Source organism: Macrosteles quadrilineatus, unplaced genomic scaffold, assembly GCF_028750875.1.
Source record: "Macrosteles quadrilineatus isolate MER2022 unplaced genomic scaffold, UCM_ALF_1.0 Scaffold_2__2_contigs__length_208266976, whole genome shotgun sequence".
Classification (NCBI taxonomy): domain Eukaryota; kingdom Metazoa; phylum Arthropoda; class Insecta; order Hemiptera; family Cicadellidae; genus Macrosteles; species Macrosteles quadrilineatus.
The window spans coordinates 85,693,142-85,708,400 of NW_026542595.1; positions in this window are offsets into that span (position 1 = coordinate 85,693,142).

The following is a 15,259-nucleotide window of genomic DNA, read 5'->3' on the forward strand; positions in this document are numbered from 1 at the left end:
CTTAAACATATGTTTTGAAATCAAAACAAAGTAGAAGTTTTCCATTTAATCTTTGGATACTTACTTAATTTATAGAGGTAAATTTATACTAAATTTATAGAGGTAAATTTACAGTGGTCTTTGGATACTTACTTTGGATACTTATTAATAACTTTGGTACATTGTTAACGTTACATGTTACATGTTTTGTGGCCTGTGCATTTATTTATTTATGTATTGGCCAACGGATTAACAGCTATAATACAGTTTGATTAGAAGGACAGTTCAAATAGGTCGTAAGTAATATAGTTCTTTTCTCTAAATTTAAACGTTGGTTTTTGGCACTGCTACTTTTCCTTAGAACCGGTGGTAGCAGTAAGAATCATTTTTACGTACAAACACATCACTATTTACAACTATAGTTATCGTTATTAAATTATTCTTCTTATTAAATTTAATTGATGTCTTACTGTATAATAAAAGATTTTTTTTTATCAAACCATCATGAATTTTTAAAGCTTGGCGTTGATAACGTATTCAATGTTTTGTGGACTGTGTATTTATTTACTTATTTATATATTTGCCAACGGATTTACACACCAATTTTACAGTTTTGATTAGGCCTAAAGACGATTATCATAACATTTGATGACACTATCAAAACTTTCAAATAATTATTTTGTTCGTAATTTGCTTTGGTTAAAGCGTAGCAAACCCCCTAATTCAATTTTGTATTTATGTGTGTATGTCTGTTGGTAACGCATTAATGTCCTTATTTCTCAGTGTTTCGTGGAAAAGACAAGAGCGCCTTTGTTAATGAAAATTTCAACTCGAATAAAGTGAATTAGTGAGTCGGTGGCTCATTCGGTAGCGTCGCGGACTTCGGGCCGAAGGCAGCGATGTCGTGGGTTTGGGATCCTGGTCACTGCCACTAAAATTTATCAGTACAGTTCACCTTTGTACTGTACCGCCTTGCTTTGCTGTAAACGTTACACGCACGGGCGGCTAGTCTATGTGGACGGGCAAATGCAAGTTTAAAAGAGGCCGCCAACCTCTTTTTTAAAAGTAAAGTAGTAAAGTAAAGTGTGCAGTAGTGAGGTTGAGGTAGTATTTTAACTACTTTTAACCAGTGTCAAAAGTAACTGTCAATTACAGGCCTACCTTAGGGCTATGCCTCATATATCTATAAAGCAATTCCTATTATCATTAGATATCAAATAACACGATCGGGTGACATTTAATTGCGAAGCATTCGTTTTGGCTTTGAAACTGTCAGATATTGTATTTGCGAATGTTTATATGTATTCCTATACAGTAATAGTTTTGCCAACATATCTGGAAAAATGCACACTAAATATGCAAACCAACTCCTGTTCTGAATATAAGGTTTCAACTTACTACAAGGTTCCCTTACGTAGAACGGGCAAACAGCTAGTCTTCTAAATATATAAAAGGCAAAGCCCTCACTGACTCACTCACTCACTCACTCATCACTAATTCTCCCACTTACCATTTACCTAGGAGGCTGAAATTCGGTACACAAATTCTTTGGGCATTAAATAGGAAAACTAAGTAGTTTTTATTCTGATCGGGCTTTCGGGCTCCGCCCCAGCGGCTCTGGAGTTTCCCATGTTAACCTTATGATTTTTCATATTTAAAAGGAATTTCTTAACAGCTGTTTCAATTAAACAAGATGGTTCTGTTCTATGATGTTCAATAGCATTAAAGTTACAAGGATTACCAACAGGGTGCAGCACAACTATTTTTTTTAATTGATGACTACAGCCAATTTGCAACCAAAAGGTGAGTGAGCGTAGCGAACGAACTCCAACCTGGAAGAGAGTTAGCGTAGCGAACGAAATTCAACCAGGACGTGATTGAGCCATGCGAACGAGCTCACTTGTGAAGTTAAACGGGGCAAAGCCCGCGGGTACAGCTAGTTTTTTATAAAATGAAAAAAAGTGTTTCAATAACATGTGTTCTCCTATTTATTTTGTTGCCCAGACAATTTGCAACATTTTGATACCAAATAGGTAGCAAAATAGTAATAAATCATGCATGTTTCATTAGGTTAAACTTTATTTAACTTTAAACGTGATTCACCGTAAACTAACGCCATTAAAAGTAATTTTTCAAACTTCCATAACTTTGTCAAATTTGAAGATAGAATGTTTTTTTTTAATACCATTGGATTCAGCAAGAAAAAGACTACAAGAAAATGTGAATAACTCAAAAAGTGTCTCATGTATCATAAGGTCACTTTTCCTGGAGCATAAGCAAATAGATGTAGGCTTAACTGTGTGAGATTCAGTAGGCTTAGATCAGACATTTGTTTTGTCCATGCTTTAACGGATAGAAGGTAGGTTGACAGATCTTGACAGTAAAATGACAGAAGTAAAATTAAGTAATGAAAGATTAGAAAATAGGTTAGAGAGTGTTGTTCTTGATTTGAGAAAAGACATATCTAATGTAGAAGAAAAACTGTAATTTTACAACAGGAAATGAACACTAACAAAATAAATTTAACTGAAATGATAGGTAACGTTCAGGACAAATGTGATAAAGAAATAGAAATACAAAAGGAAAATTTTCAAAAGTTAGGTAATGATTTGACTGAAGAATTAAATGTGCATAAGAGTATGGTTAATTCTAAGTTTAAAGAATTTGATGATGAACAAGATATTAAGATAAATAAAGTTGTAGAGTCAGTCAAAGATTGTGTTGGTAAAGTAGGCCAGAACGTTGTAGAAATAAATGAACTCAAGTCAAGTTTTAGTTCCAAGTTTGAAGAGGTTGAAAAGAAGTTTAGTCAGTTTAATCCCGAAATAAACTTAGGCCTAGAACGTAAGCTAAGTTGTAGCACTGATAGTAACCAAAAGTTGGCGGAAATGTTGTTAGTACCTTTTAACAGTAGGGAAAGGTTAATCCATCTTATGTACTTTTTAAAATTTACTGATGAGTATAATGAAAAGTCGATGGACTCATGGGAAGTAAAAAAGTTAACTATCTTAAAGTATTTGCAAGAGGAGGTACAGTACTGGTATCGCAGTTACATGAGTAATTAGGGCGAATATGTGCAATCTCATGAGGCATTTAAGAACCAGTCCTTTCTGAATCTAAAAGTATGGCAACAAACGAAGAAGAGAATGATCACACAAAGAAGATGTTGATGAACTCAGTTAGAAAGATACTAAGATGCAAAGAAGAGACAATAAACATATTGAGAACACAGAAAATGATGAACCTCAAAATCATAGAAAGAGCGTCAAGATGCACCAAGGATCCAAACCCTCCCTCCACCTCCAAAGATTAATTCACCTCCACCACTCTACAGTTACCACCCTGTAAATTTTAAAACTGAGCTAATACTGTTTCCTTTGCTTAATTTAATTAAAAAAGACAATAATAATAATATTTTGTGAATATAATTCACACTAGAGTTTTTGTTTTGGTATTTCACCACTACCACCCAATTACCCCTATGTGGGAAATTGGGTGGGGTCTAAAATAAGGTGGCCATACTGTTTTTTTTATTCAGAGCTTTAGAGGTTATGTTAATATTTATGTGTTGTTCACAGGTTGTGTGCAAACAATTGTGTTGATAAGTGTGTGTAATGAACTAATTAAAAGCTATAGTAAGGGTTTCAAGATGCTTAGAAACTATAAAAGAAAGACTCAACCTAAGTATGATCTTGATAAACTTAATTGTGCAATGGAGAGGATTAAAAAAGGTGACTCTATTTATAGTGCTTCAAAAACCTTTGGTATAGCAGAAAGTACCCTAAGAAACCGTTTAAAAAGGAAAACACAAGACAACATTCAAGGAGCGGGACGCAAACAACTGATTCCTCAAAAAATTGAACAGGATTTAGCAAGTAACATTGAATATTTAGTTAAATTGCAGCAGCCTCTGACTAAGGCGGAAATATCACATATTGTACAGGAGTATTTTGAGGTTAGGCAAATACCTAACCCATTTTCTAAAAACAACAAATCACCTGGCAGAGAATGGTTGGATGGGTTTTTTAAACGCTATCCGCAGCTTGTTAAAAGAAAAGCACAAGGCATCCAAAAGGCTAGAGTTCAGTCTGCGACTACGGAATCTTTTACCAAGTTTTTTGAAATGCTTGATAAAAAAGTAAATGAACTGCTTATCACAAATCCAGCCCAAATAATAAACCTGGATGAAACAGGGTACTCAAGCTCTCTTAGTGGAACCGTCATTGCGAAGAAAGGTACTAAGTGCGTATCACAAGTCCACGGTGGATCCGGGAAAGAAACATTTAGTGTAGTAGAAACAGTGGCAGCTAATGGTCATTTGATCCCGCCTCTCATTATTTATAAGAGCAAGAATCTCTACACTTCATGGTGTGTAAACGGTCCTAAAGGTTCAGGATATTTATCCTCAGAAAACGGATGGCAGGATAAGAACACTTTTTCCACTATTTTAAGAAGCTCATGGAGTGGACAACGGACTGGCCCAAACCAATTCTTATAGTCTATGATGGACACAAGAGCCACATACAATACCGAGTAAGTGCAATGGCTATAAAGAACAACGTTCACATCTTGTCTCTTCCCGCTCACAGTTCGGACAAACTACAGCCGCTGGATGTAGGTGTATTTGCCCAAGTCAAAAAGGCATGGTTGCAAATTAAAAGAAACCATTCACAGAATACCTTCAACAGCGTCAAAGTTTAGGTTTTGAATGTTGTGTGCCAAACACCATGAAGGTTGACTGTTCAAAGGTTTTTGCACCAATTGCATATTTAGATGCAGTAGCGAGAGCTTTCGTTGGAAACTTCCACCAATTTAGTTGTGAATATGGATGTATGTGTGAAAATAAAGGGGAAGTCATTCCCTGTGGTCAAGGCACATCTAGAATTTAAAGATAATAAGATTCTTTGTTGAGGACATACAATCTATTTTGGAAAGTGGCCAGGAAGCAGTTGATAGTGGCAAGGTAGTAACTATAGTTAACTATATAGTAACTAAATAGTTAAAGGGGTAAAAGGGCCGTCAATAATCAGCAATGTGTTTTAATTTCAATCTTGCAGAAACTTTTGTTCCTGACTACATGCACTGTGTCCTTTTGGAAGATATAAGGCAATTCCTATTCCTTTGGTTAAACCCAGCCAACAAAGGAAACCCATTGTTCCTCTCCAGTAAAAAGGTTCAACAGGATAATTCATTGTCCAAAGTGAAACCTCCATTAGAAATTAACAGGAGGCCGCGCAGTGTGGAACTGAGGAAATATTGGAAAGACTCTGAGTATCATTCTTTCGTTTTATTTAGCCCCAGCAATTTCTCAGGTACTACCACAAAAATATTTCAACCACCGGATTCTTCTAGTGTTCTCCATTTTCACGCTGCTGCAATAAAAAATCTCCAAACTTGAAATTGAGCTTTGAACCGTGCTCCTAGGAATGTTTTGTAGCAGTGTAGAAGATTTGTATAGCAAAGAACAATTAACATTTAATGTCCACCAGCTTAGTCATCTGCCAATTAGTGTTGAACGAAGGGGTCCCTTATGGGCAACATCAGCTTTCAGTTTTGAAAATAATAATGGGCTGATACGAAAACTAATTCATAGGACCCAACATATACATTTCACGCATAAATAAATAAACATGCAGATTGCTAATACGTTAAAGTACGTTAATGGTCTATGCGTATTACAATCTAGAATTGAAAGTAATAATCATGGTGATAGGAAACCTAATGTGGTAATTTTGGCAAACCCTTCAAATCAAAACCCCAACTATCGTTTATAGAAAAACATCAGCTCTCAAATAATTTGTCTTGTGAGTTAACCCATATTCAGTTCTTTTTAAAATGTACCATTGGTAAAACCTTGTTCACCTTACAAGCATATATTAAATCATAAAAACGCAACAATAACACTGTAATGTATCACCTATTAGTTAATTCTAAGTTGGTTTCATTTATTGGGTACACTAAGTTTTTTTTTTCTTTTTTCCAAAAAGGATGACCTGTCAGTTGATGTTTTTTGTTTGGTGGAGAGACACGAAATAAAAAAGAATGTTTTTCAAATTAGAGGATTTATAATGTCAAAATACATCATGTAATCCCAGTTAAGCAAGATTCTTCTTTATTAGACATTGTGTAAGTTAATAATATAGAGAAGAAGTTAGTTGTCTTAAACAATGAGTTGGTTGCCATCACATATTTTTGGTATTTGCGCAACAATTTTGCACGGCCCTCTCGTCATTGACCCTGTAAAATCATTGCGTTTTATTTGATATTTTCACAGATTCCCACTAGATGTTCCGTCGCAAGTTTCATACCAGCAGTTGCGGTCAACGATGTACCGTTGCAGAAGAACCGGCATGGAGACAATTCCTAGAACTCTGGCGGATATGGGAGAAAGACTCAGTGACGACGCCAACGCTAGGCTCAATACAACGGTTGGCGGAGAACAGTTCTTCCTTGCGTCCCTCAACGATGCACGTCACGGGACGAGCTTAGTTTTCGGCCCTCCGACTATATGAGACAACTAAACACGGTGTCAACGGTGGGCGGAGAACAGTACTTCCTTGCGTCCCTCAACGATGCACGTCACGGGACGAGCTTAGTTTTCGGCTCTCCGACTATATGAGACAACTAAACACGGTGTCAACGGTGGGCGGAGAACAGTACTTCCTTGCGTCCCTCAACGATGCACGTCACGGGACGAGCTTAGTTTTCGGCTCTCCGACTATATGAGACAACTAAATACGGTGTTAACGGTGGGCGGAGAACAATACTTCCTTGCGTCCCTCAACGATGCACGTCACGGGACGAGCTTAGTTTTCGGCTCTCCGACTATATGAGACAACTAAATACGGTTTCGGAACTACACGTGGACGGAACCTTCAAAATTCGTCCAAACGTTCCGGCATCACGTCAGCTACTGACCATCATGGGTATGAAGTTTAACCGGGTAAGCAAATTAAGTGTTTTACAGTTACTTTATATTAATTTGGTTATTTTCACCACACTACGATGTTTCAAGCCGTTTGACAAACGGTAATTGGAATTGGAGGCCGAAAGCTATGCATTTCTGTCCAGGACAGAAATGTCAGCTGTCATCGTCTTTTGGGGGCCGAATAGGTTTTTATCTACATAAATGTACATTTTGTGTTCAAAAAAATTAAAAATATGAAAATAATACAACATTTTCATGTTTATTAATGTTTAAAGTTGAGTATTCACTCTAAAGGCTACTTACATTACTTATAATGTGTTATTTTTTTGTAATAAAAATTAAAATTGTTTCAGCACGCACTGTTTTATGTGTTAGGTACTGGAGAGGCGAACACAGAGAGCATATGAAATAGTTTTCGATTTTATAAAACAACACTCTCCAGAGTTAAGTCCTACATTAATAATAGAATTCCTAAGGAGGGTCAGCCATGCCGTTCACCCCAGAGGAAAACGCTGGTGAACATGAGGAGGATGAAGACATAGCTATTGTACAAAATGGCAATGACTTGCCAGCTCTTCACCACCACCACCTCCTCCGATTTAAAGTAGAACAGAAGAAACCAGCAGGGATAATTATGTTAAGTAGACCACTAGGACCTTGGTACATGCGTACCACCGACATAATAGGACCATTACCCCGATGTAAAAGGGAAATAAATTTGCATTGGTTATCCAGGATAATTTTTCAAAAAAGAGTTGAAGTTACTCCCTTGAAATCCGCAAACTGCTAAATAAAGTATTTAAAAAGTTTAAACTATTATTTTATTTAAGATATGAAGCTCCCGAAATTCTACGATGCGAACAATGGCAATAATTTACAGCTAACATTTCCAAACAAATGGCAGATAAATGGAATATTAAATTGGAATATACAGCACCTTACAGCCCTCAATCTAATCCTACAGAATGATATAATCGTGTACTAAAGACGATTATTTCGCAGTATGTACGAGATGGTCAATAAACCTGGGATCAGAATTTACAGGAATTCAGGTTTGAATTCAAGGTTTGACAAAGACGATCACGACCATCACGGCACACGCTAAAGACTTGAAACCATTTATTGACTAAATTACAAAAATACACATGGGCTAACAATTGAATTTCTCAACTTCAATTGTGTCCACATAGTATTGTAACAATTTGTGTTAATTAATGTACTAAATTGTATCTGCACGTTGCATGGCTTTTGGTTGCAAGGTGACCGGCGGAACGAGAAAAAAATTCTATCTTAAACAACTCACAACTGGAAAAGGGATGGCACTAGAAGAAATTCGGGGACCGATGACCCTCAATCAAATGTATCCTAAAAATCACTTCTCGGAAGAAAGCGGAGATGGTTGACGACCAGGCTATTGCAGTCTATCTCTGATTAATTGAACGGAGAAGTTTACTCCTGCCCGATCAATTTAGGGTTTGGCTTTCGACACCTTCCTGTACGTTGTGTACAACAGGGTGGGTTCCCCAGGTTGAGAACTGGCATCGGTGAACAAATATATTTACCCGTGTCATAACCTAATATTCTTTCCTGTCCACCATCCCTGAAGAAAACCATTGGGTTTTAATCGTAGCATGGCCGAAGCAAAAACTGTAGCAGGGAATTTGATTCATTAGGGAGAGCTCGGCCAAACCATTCTCCAAGGATGTTTTGTGCTACGTGGAGCGGCTGGCCTAGGTGTTTCTGGTCGGAATTTCCGCGCCCCAGAATGGGCTCTAATGGAGAAGGCCCCCTGCATGCCCACAGGTAGCGTAGATTGTGGAGTGACAAGTGCTTGTACACAGAAAGAGCAAATCGCACGGAGACGTCAGAGACGGATCTGGGAGCGTTCGATGGTGTTGCGTCGTGGAAGAGAATGGCATCAGCTCTGCAAAGATCGGAATCTAATTATAGATGAGAGAGAAACTTCTAATCAAGGATGGAAGCGTCCGCACTATTGACCACCTAGTAGCACCCAGTCACTCAGGTATATTTTGATAATTATCTCTAATTATTATCAAAATATTCCAGAGTGTCCTTCTTTTAAATCAACATCTGAAAAAGTTTTTGTTACTTATGACTTGAAATGCCAGTTAAAAATCTTTTAGAAAATGGAAATGCAGCTAAGTACCTATTCCAACCCTAGGTGAAATAACAAACTGATATCGAAGACATTTCAGAAGGCATTTGCTACCAACGACTGAAAGAGACGTACCATTTAGGTCGACAAGATCTTCTTTTGATTTGGAAACAAAGATGGAGTTCCTGTGTTCAAAAGCTCCAAATGATCTAGGACTTTGGCCACTTCAGTTAGCCTGACATGAACACGTTTCTTGAAACCATTCACAGAAGACCTTCAGCAGCTTCAAAGTTTTGGTTTTGAATGTTGTGTGCCAAACCCCCATGGATGTTGTGTGTTCAAAGTGTTTGCCACATTTGCGTATTTAGATGCAGTAGCGAGAGCTTCCGTTGAAACTCCACCAATTTAATGATGAATATGAATGTATGTGTGAAAATAAAGGGAAGTCATTCCCTGTGGTCAAGGCACATCTAGAATATACAGTTAAGAAGATTCTTTGTTGAGGACATACAATCTATTTTGGAAAGTGGCCAGGAAGCAGTTGATAGTGGCTAGGTAGTTAAAGGGGTAAAAGGGCCGTCAATACTCAGCAATGTGTTTTATTTAAATCTTGCAGAAACTTTTGTTCCTGACTACATGCACTGTGTCCTTTTGGAAGAGATAAGGCAATTCCTATTCCTTTGGTTAAACCCAGCCAACAAAGGAAACCCATAGTGCCTCCTCCAGTAAAAAGGTTCAGCTGGATAATTCTTTGTCCAAAGTGAAACCTCCATTAGAAATTAACAGGAGGCCGCGCAGTGTGGAACTGAGGAAATATTGGAAAGACTCTGAGTATCGGGCCTGGCTTTCGTTTTATTTAGCCCCAGCAATTTCTCAGGTACTACCACAAAAATATTTCAACCGCCGGATTCTTCTAGTGTTCTCCATTTTCACGCTGCTGCAATAAAAAAATCTCCAAACTTGAAATTGAGCTTTGCACCGTGCTCCTAGGATTTTTTTTAGCATTGTAGAAGATTTGTATAGCAAAGAACAATTAACATTTAATGTCCACCAGCTTAGTCATCTGCCACTTAGTGTTGAACGATGAGGTCCCTTATGGGCAACATCAGCTTTCAGTTTTGAAAATAATAATGGGCTGATACGAAAACTAATTCATAGGACCCAACATATACATTTCACGCATAAATAAATAAACATGCAGATGGCTAATACGTTAAAGTACGTTAATGGTCTGTGCGTATTACAATCTAGAATTGAAAGTAATAATCATGGTGATAGGAAACCTAATGTGGTAATTTTGGCAAACCCTTCAAATCAAAACCCCAACTATCGTTTATAGAAAAACATCAGCTCTCAAATAATTTGTCTTGTGAGTTAACCCATATTCAGTTCTTTTTAAAATGTACCATTGGTAAAACCTTGTTCACCTAACAATCATATATTAAATCATAAAAACGCAACAATAACACTGTAATGTATCACCAATTAGTTAATTCTAAGTTGGTTTCATTTATAGGGTACATAAGTTTTTTTCTCTTTTTTCAAAAAGGATGACCTGTCAGTTGATGTTTAAAAAAAATGTTTTTCAAATTAGAGAATTTATAATGTCAAAATACATCATGTAATCCTAATTAAGCCACATTCTTCTTTATTATACACTATGTCAGTTAATAAAATAGAGAAGAAGAAAGTTGTCTTAAACAATGAGTTGGTTGCCTACTTTCCGAATGCTTATGAATGTAACCTCTAAACATTAATTAGCCTAACACAGCATATGTCAGTTAAAAATAATTGTTACTTTGACATTGATTTCCTCAACACACTAAATAATATCCTACTATTTAACTGATGTAAAACACACGTTCTAATAAAACATAATAAATTTTATACTTTCATATTACAATCTAAATATATAGAACAAAGTCGTGTTAATTACAACACTTATAACTCAAGAACGGCTGGACCGATTTGAATGATTTTAAATTCGTCGGATTCTTCTCTGTCGCGATTGGGATGGCGGATTTTTATCCCCCTGGAATTTTACCCCCTGGGCAAAACTGACGTCACAAACCAAGGAGTAAAATTCCGGCTGCGAACTTTAGAGCAGCACAACATCAGTTCAATGGATTAACGGTGGAATTAAACTTATATTACCCCCGACTAAGTTGTACGACATGGCAACCGCGCTTAATTGGTTTCGAGACTAGTACCGCCTAGGATCTAGTAGGTCTTTGGACCAAACATTTTAACAAATTTTAGCATTGCGAGGGCTATCTATGTCTATTCTACTTTTATCTAGGATTGAATCCAATGAGAGTGGCCACACGAGGCGAAGCTAAGCCGCCTGGACGGATTGTCCGCACCATGTCGTGACTCGTTCGCGCGAAGTTAAGCCCGCTCAGTTAAGCCGCGTTGGAGGAGATGACACACGTTATAGTTATGATATATGTCGAAAGACGGTATGTACTTACAATTTGAACAAGGTTACGATTTTGTGAATGTCTGTGTAACCTATTTCTTAATTGTGCTTGATGGCTTGATTTTTCCCTGGAATATTAGAAAATAGAGATTCAGAACATGTACTAGTAGAATACATGTATCGCAAATAGAGGTCTTGGTTGGTAAAAATTTTTCACTAACCCAGTTAAAATTGTTTCAGACTTACCCACTGTTTTATGTGTTACGTACTGGAGAGGCGAACACAGAGAGCATATGAAATAGTTTTCTATTTTATAAAACAACACTCTCCAGAGTTAAGTCCCACATTAATAATAACAGACTTTGAACGTGGACTTCAGACTGCTCTTCAGATGAAGTTCCCTAACAGCCACAGGATGGGATGTTTTCTCCATTCATCCAATGTAAGCGTCCATCATAAGGAAGTTTTAATATGTACGACTAAGAATCAATGCTTTAAAATGTGTTTGCAATATATCAATGCAATATATATTCCTATTTACACAAAATATTGATTAAACACAATAAATCTCAAATATAATTGTTAGTAAATTTACAATAAAATGTGTTATGTGTCAATTGAGAGGCAAACACATAGAGCGTATGAAATAGTTTTCGATTTTATAAAACAACACTCTCCAGAGTTAAGTCCTACATTAATAATAACAGACTTTGAACGTGTACTTCAGACAGCTCTTCAGATGAAGTTCCCTAACAGCCACATGATGGGATGATTTTTTCCATTCATCCAATGTAAGCGTCCATCATAAGGAAGTTATAACATGTACGACTAAGAATCAATGCTTTAAAATGTGTTTGCAATATCTCAATTCAATATATATTCATATTTATACGTAGTATTGATTAAACACAATAAATCTTAAATATAATTGTTAGTAAATTTACAATAAAATGTGTAGAATAAATCTTTAACATATATTTTGAAATATAAACAAAGTAGAAGTTTTCCATTTTATTTTGAATCGTTTATTATTTAGTCAATGTGGTTATTTCATGTCAAACATTGCTTCAACACAACAAAAACCTTCAAATTATAAGGAAAAATTTCATTATTTTTCCAGCCATAAGTTTAATTACATTGACTTGAACCATATTCTATGATTCTACTTACACAAGTTACACATATATATATACAATACAATACAATATATACACAAGTTTGCAAATTGCACAGTAAAACAATTGATTTAAACTTTCTAAGATGTAAATAAAACGTCTACATTATTGTAGGTAACGTTATCCCAGATATTATAATATAGTATACCGTACATTGCAGAATTAACTGGCAAATGAGTAATCCAAATGTAATATTGCTTAATTGCCAGGACAGAAATGGCAGCTGTCATCGTCTTTTGGGGGCCGAATAGGTTTTTACCTACATAAATGTACATTTTATGTAAAAAAAAATAAAAATATGTAAATAATACAACATTTTCATGTTTATTAATGTTTAAAGTTGAGTATTCACTCTAAAGGTTACTTACATTACTTATAATGTGTTATTTTTTTGTAATAAAAATTAAAGTCAACTCAAAGATTGCCGGTGTGTAACTCAGACCATGTTTATATTCGTTATTGATAAACCTAAAGCATTCCGACCGGTTTTATCCTTATCAAAATGCCTCGCTGTACAGGCAACACGTGTCATTGATAGAGGGCCAATTGAGAACGAAAAGTCGTTTTGGGGTAGTGTTAGGGCGTATTGGAGTATGTTTTCTTGTATGTATTCTTGAGGAGTATGTTTTATCTATGGTTAAGCCTATTACGCGCCACTGTTCGGTAGGTGCGGTCGTTATCACGATTGGGTACGCCTCTTGTCTATGTTTCGTTGTCGTCGCGTCGGAGACATTTAAAAGAAAAAACAACAAATAAACAAATTATAGCTACAAAAAACAACGATAAATGCACAAATTTCAGTTACAATCATGGTAACTCGATCCGTCAAAGCGACACAAAACAACGATAAATACATAAATTCAAGATACAACCATACTAACACGATACGTCTTGGGGGTTATGTTTACACAAACCCAAATAGTAAATAAATGTACTCAGTGCGTTTCATTGAATTGAAAAACAAATAACAGCAATTAAATTATACAGCTGATCAAAATGTGAACAATTAATAATTATGTTCTACATAAAGATAACATGGGAACTTCCAAAGCCACTGGGGCAGAGCCCAAGGGACTTTTTCAAAAATGTAAGGCCGGTTTGCAAATCTACAAGACACGCTCTTTTCATTGAGACGTCAATAGATAAAATCGGTTAAGAAATGGCGGAGGAGTTCAACCGACAAAGTTTCATGTAGCGGATTAATTATATAGATGTGGTTATTTCATGTCAAACATTTCTTCAACACAACAAAAAACTTTAAATTAGAAGAAAAAACTTAATTATTTTTTCAGTCATTAGTTCAATTCCATTGACTTGAACCATATTCTATGATTCTACTACTGTACTTATAATACGCTTAACTAATTTACTTGAAAATACACAATTTGCAAATTGCACAGTAAAACAATTGATTTCAACTTTCTTTATTTTAATGGCTGTTTATTCCAACAAACTAGTCAAGAATGCTATGTATGTACATCGGTTACATACGGTGTACAATACAGTTACATTGTCCCCTCGAGTCCGGGTTTTTGCTGAAAACGTCGACACTTTTACATCAAGATAGGCTTCATCTGGCACACAATCGTGGACAACAGCTCTACTTTACACATTGTCTTTATACACTATTCTGCCCTTGCGTCTGGCGGATCCTTCCTTTAAGCTCACCCATCTAAATCAATCTTCAAACTGTGCTGTCTTTTTCCACAGAGGGTCTCAAACACATTGAGCATGCATATGCTCAGCAACTAGCGACATATGAAAACGGTGTGGCGAACGACGCACTTCCCTAAGCGCCCTTCTTAGCAAATGATCGGAGAATCGCACAGCCCACCACTCTCCTCGTGGCAGGAAGGTAACCAAGGCCATGGACCCAAAAGGCCGCCAACCTAGTCACGCTAAACCAGCGACTGCGACTCTAAGTTATTAGATAGTATCTTGTAATAAATTTAGGCCTATGAAGAGTTGTTTGCTGATGTGAAATATTGGTGTTTTCAGATGTCGGTAGGCTGCTGCAGAAAGCATCGTCATTGGTAGAAGGCCTAAAAAGTGTTGGGGTGGGATCCTCATCCAAATCATCCCAATCCCAGATAACAATCCCTGCCTTAGATTCGCCCAACAATCACATATTCCTCACCAAGTTTATTTAAAGATATACCCCAAAAACCACCTTAAAGAAATAAACCCATCTTAATCTCCTTTATTTTCACCAGTTTCTTCCCCACCACCTAAACATTCTTTTCCTTCCGTTTCATCCTCCCCGCCCCACAGTTCGATGATTTGTGAAGTATCTTTCACCTCACCTTCTGCTACCATCAAAGATGAAGGACACCTGGTTCATTATCCAGAGAAAAATCCATTAAATGTCTTGGTACAGGATATAATAAAAGAGGGAGAAACCATCAGCAACGGCAGAGAACAACTGTTTTTCAATGGAACAGAGACCAATGCAATTTTTATTTGTATTTCATGCTATAAAGTTATTGTACAATCATGTTTGTATAGTAGGTTATATAATGTCTCAATCCCATCAGGGACTTGGGAAAAACAGTAGCATTTTTCAAAAGTCATTAAATAAGAAATAACGTAAAATATCCATAAATTGGAAATTCATGAGTAGTTTAAAACGTATGCTTAATTTT